The sequence below is a fragment of the Acipenser ruthenus genome, chromosome 40, assembly GCF_902713425.1.
Source record: "Acipenser ruthenus chromosome 40, fAciRut3.2 maternal haplotype, whole genome shotgun sequence".
Lineage (NCBI taxonomy): Eukaryota > Metazoa > Chordata > Actinopteri > Acipenseriformes > Acipenseridae > Acipenser > Acipenser ruthenus.
The window spans coordinates 10,874,415-10,879,414 of NC_081228.1; the positions used below are offsets into that span (position 1 = coordinate 10,874,415).

The window sequence follows — 5,000 nt, forward strand, 5'->3', positions numbered from 1 at the left end:
GTATGTTTTAAGTATTTGCTATAATAAGAAAACATATTATTTAAACTGACAAGTATTATTGCTTGTTCATGACTTTACTGTATTAATAAGAAGATTAAAAGCTGGAAGCAGTATTCGATTTAATTAAAAGGGAAAGTGGTACAGTTTATTTCTCCTTCTATTGAACAACAAGACCTCTAGACATTATGATATCCATTGAATTATAGAATTTTAAGGGTGTTGTGTTATGTTTTTGTGTTAAGTTTGTAATAATATACTATAATGTACCTTGTTGTTAATCCACTATACTATTGTCTAATGATGGTAGATGGAGTCCTTATAATGTGGTTCTTTGAAACTGCTCTATTGCTAAAAGGGGCCTCTCTCCTTATCCCGATGAACAGGCTGTAGAGAAAGGAGGGGGTCTTATTGCATTCTACGCTAGCAAAGCTGCAAGTCTTGTAGATTTGCAATTTAGGGTTTATGGAATTAGTGGTTTAGCACAGATAAGAATATATCTTGAAATAATATGCAAAAATGATGGCTTAACAGACATTGATAGGTCATAGATCTAAAAAAGTGTTTGCACAGACTTTGGCCTTGAAAAAACAAGACTCTGGAAAACTGCTTGGAATAGCATATTTAGAAGTCAGATACAGGTCAGAGCCTGGTTAGTGCATCTTTTAAGGGATAAATAATTCTAATGAAAACTATTACCACTTAAACTTAGTGAAACTAATTGACTTAAATACTGCACGAGACAATCTTTTGTCAAATCCTCTGTTAGACAATGGTATATGGAATTAAAACTGACTCATTAACAAAATGATGAAACAATATGAGGTTAAAAGAAACACATGCCTTTAATTTAGCAAAATATAATGAATTAGAAGATGATGTCACATATTAAGAACATCTCTCATATATAACACATATAAAAATAGTGTTTTGCATGCACATATAAACAGTAGTGTTTTTATATTATATTATAAACCAAGATCCTGGGAACTTTGGTTCACTTAACTTTTCAGATAAAGGAGGGGCTCGGAGGAAAACAAGGAATGAGATCATAGAGTTGGACAAATGTGAAGTTTTGAATTCATTCAGTACATGACACCTATTCATTCTGAAAAGTTAGTCCGGAACTTTTGAAAACCATTATTCGTAAAAGGGATAAGAGCTGTCTCACCAGATTAATGATTGGATTTAATTGAGGCGTCCCATGTATTCCAATGGGACGAAAAACCTATATAACTCCTAAGTAATTACAATGGAGTACCACACTCATCCCAGACAGGGTAAGGTGGTCCATCTTCTGCAAACTTTAAATACATAACTCTGTCAATTTCTTGGGTGCTATATTAGTCATCTGGATATATTGCGGGTCAAGAGCGTAATAAAAATACCCCACAAGGAGTAGTAACATCTCTGTCCTCCTAACGTCTCCCCTGAGATAAGAGTGTATACTGAGCTAAATGGAACAGAGTACGTACAGAAATCTGAACCTACGGATTTTGTGACAGTAAGCAAACTTGTTAAATTTGCATATCTCCCAGCTGTCTCTCTGATGTATAGCTGTGCTCACTTCTTTATTAAACGTGAGTTTAAACTGTTATTATTATTATTATTAATATTATTACCTCTGACCGTATAACCTGGCATCATTCACTCCTGTTCCTGGAAGAATGGCCTCCAGCTGAGGTAGTTTCATCAGTAATTTCTTGTAACTGTTTTTAAACTAGATGACCACTACATCGTGTCTAAAGGTATAATTGCAAGAACTGTGTAGTTCTGTATTCCTAATAATCATTGAGTGCAATTCTTAAACCCTAACTCTGACCCTAGCCCCGAGTATTAAGCCCCCTCCTCTGAGGTGTCAGTTGCATTCCGCGCTGTGATACGAAACGGGACCCTGGTCAACCTGCAAGTCTTTTGGTATGCTGGCCAATCCGGAGGGCTCATCATCATAGGTAACATGTCAGTATTTGCATATCTTTCCCAGCCGGTTTGAAGGTGCAGACTTCTTTATTCAGCCACTTTCTGCAAACGTGATATCCTCAGAGTTTGTAACCCTCTGCGTGTTGATTGTGGACAACCATGCATATACGCAGAGCAAATGGAAACAATTGAACTATGCTTGACACACCACAAGACCAATCGCTCTTTAGCCACTCGCTGCATATAGAGGCGCATCAGCTAAGCACCGTGCGTTCGTTAGGGCAGCACATATACTAAAATTGGAACGATACAGAGAAGATTAGCATGGCCCCAAAGGGAGATTAGATAAAGGGGTATTCAGAACAGAAAATAGGAGGGTCTGGACCAGCTTCCCAGTAATGTTTTTGAAGCTGACACCCGGGGATCCTTCAAGAAGCTGCATGATGAGATTCTGGGGTCAATAAGCTACTAACAACCTATCGAGCAAGATGGGCTGAATGGCCTCCTCTCGTTTGTAAACTTTCTTATGTTCTTATGTTCTTAACACTAACCCCGGCTATTAAGCCTATCTCCTTCTGAGGTGCAGTAACATTCTGCACCAACAGAGGGGGTGGGACCCTGGTCAACCTTCTACGTAACGGGTCAGTATTTGCATATCTCCCAGCTGTCTCTCTGATGTATAGCTGTGCTCACTTCTTTATTAAACGTGAGTTTAAACTGTTATTCTTATTATTAATAATATTATTACCTCTGACCGTATAACCTGGCATCCTTCACTCCTGTTCCTGGAAGAATGGCCTCCAGCTGAGGTAGTTTCATCAGTTATTTCTTGTAACTGTTTTTAAACTAGATGACCACTACATCGTGTCTAAAGGTATAATTGCAAGAACTGTGTAGTTCTGTATTCCTAATAATCATTGAGTGCAATTATTAAACCCTAACTCTGACCCTAGCCCCGAGTATTAAGCCCCCTCCTCTGAGGTGTCAGTTGCATTCCGCGCTGTGATACGAAACGGGACCCTGGTCAACCTGCAAGTCTTTTGGTATGCTGGCCAATCCGGAATGCTCAACATCATAGGTAACATGTCAGTATTTGCATATCTTTCCCAGCCGGTTTGAAGGTGCAGACTTCTTTATTCAGCCACTTTCTGCAAACGTGATATCCTCAGAGTTTGTAACCCTCTGCGTGTTGATTGTGGACAACCATGCATATACGCAGAGCAAATGGAAACAATTGGACTATGCTTGACACACCACAAGACCAATCGCTCTTTAGCCACTCGCTGCACATAGAGGCGCATCAGCTAAGCACCGTGCGTTCGTTAGGGCAGCACATATACTAAAATTGGAACGATACAGAGAAGATTAGCATGGCCCCAAATGGAGATTAGATAAAGGGGTATTCAGAACAGAAAATAGGAGGGTCTGGACCAGCTTCCCAGTAATGTTTTTGAAGCTGACACCCGGGGATCCTTCAAGAAGCTGCATGATGAGATTCTGGGTTCAATAAGCTACTAACAACCTATCGAGCAAGATGGGCTGTATGGCCTCCTCTCGTTTGTAAACTTTCTTATGTTCTTATGTTCTTAACACTAACCCCGGCTATTAAGCCTATCTCCTTCTGAGGTGCAGTAACATTCTGCACCAACAGAGGGGGTGGGACACTGGTCAACCTTCTACGTAACGGGTCAGTATTTGCATATCTCCCAGCTGTCTCTCTGATGTATAGCTGTGCTCACTTCTTTATTAAACGTGAGTTTAAACTGTTATTATTATTATTATTATTAATATTATTACCTCTGACCGTATAACCTGGCATCCTTCACTCCTGTTCCTGGAAGAATGGCCTCCAGCTGAGGTAGTTTCATCAGTTATTTCTTGTAACTGTTTTTAAACTAGATGACCACTACATCGTGTCTAAAGGTATAATTGCAAGAACTGTGTAGTTCTGTATTCCTAATAATCATTGAGTGCAATTATTAAACCCTAACTCTGACCCTAGCCCCGAGTATTAAGCCCCCTCCTCTGAGGTGTCAGTTGCATTCCGCGCTGTGATACGAAACGGGACCCTGGTCAACCTGCAAGTCTTTTGGTATGCTGGCCAATCCGGAGGGCTCAACATCATAGGTAACATGTCAGTATTTGCATATCTTTCCCAGCCGGTTTGAAGGTGCAGATGTGCAGACTTCTTTATTCAGCCACTTTCTGCAAACGTGATATCCTCAGAGTTTGTAACCCTCTGCGTGTTGATTGTGGACAACCATGCATATACACAGAGCAAATGGAAACAATTGGACTATGCTTGACACACCACAAAACCAATCGCTCTTTAGCCACTCGCTGCACATAGAGGCGCATCAGCTAAGCACCGTGCGTTCGTTAGGGCAGCACATATACAAAAATTGGAACGATACAGAGAAGATTAGCATGGCCCCAAATGGAGATTAGATAAAGGGGTATTCAGAACAGAAAATAGGAGGGTCTGGACCAGCTTCCCAGTAATGTTTTTGAAGCTGACACCCGGGGATCCTTCAAGAAGCTGCATGATGAGATTCTGGGGTCAATAAGCTACTAACAACCTATCGAGCAAGATGGGCTGAATGGCCTCCTCTCGTTTGTAAACTTTCTTATGTTCTTATGTTCTTAACACTAACCCCGGCTATTAAGCCTATCTCCTTCTGAGGTGCAGTAACATTCTGCACCAACAGAGGGGGTGGGACCCTGGTCAACCTTCTACGTAACGGGTCAGTATTTGCATATCTCCCAGCTGTCTCTCTGATGTATAGCTGTGCTCACTTCTTTATTAAACGTGAGTTTAAACTGTTATTCTTATTATTAATAATATTATTACCTCTGACCGTATAACCTGGCATCCTTCACTCCTGTTCCTGGAAGAATGGCCTCCAGCTGAGGTAGTTTCATCAGTTATTTCTTGTAACTGTTTTTAAACTAGATGACCACTACATCGTGTCTAAAGGTATAATTGCAAGAACTGTGTAGTTCTGTATTCCTAATAATCATTGAGTGCAATTATTAAACCCTAACTCTGACCCTAGCCCCGAGTATTAAGCCCCCTCCTCTGA

The 5,000-nt window shown here is 40.5% G+C and overlaps 1 non-coding gene and 2 pseudogenes across 1 annotated transcript; all 3 read left to right on the forward strand.

Annotated features, from left to right (window-relative positions):
* The first annotated feature begins 2,184 nt into the window (after positions 1 to 2,184).
* Positions 2,185 to 2,289, forward strand: LOC131708149 (U6 spliceosomal RNA). The gene has a single exon (XR_009311280.1). It is a non-coding gene; the product is annotated as a U6 spliceosomal RNA (small nuclear RNA).
* Positions 2,290 to 3,230: 941 nt separating this feature from the next.
* LOC131708175 (U6 spliceosomal RNA) lies at positions 3,231 to 3,295 on the forward strand (annotated as a pseudogene).
* Positions 3,296 to 4,287: 992 nt separating this feature from the next.
* Positions 4,288 to 4,352, forward strand: LOC131708207 (U6 spliceosomal RNA; annotated as a pseudogene).
* Positions 4,353 to 5,000: the final 648 nt, after the last annotated feature.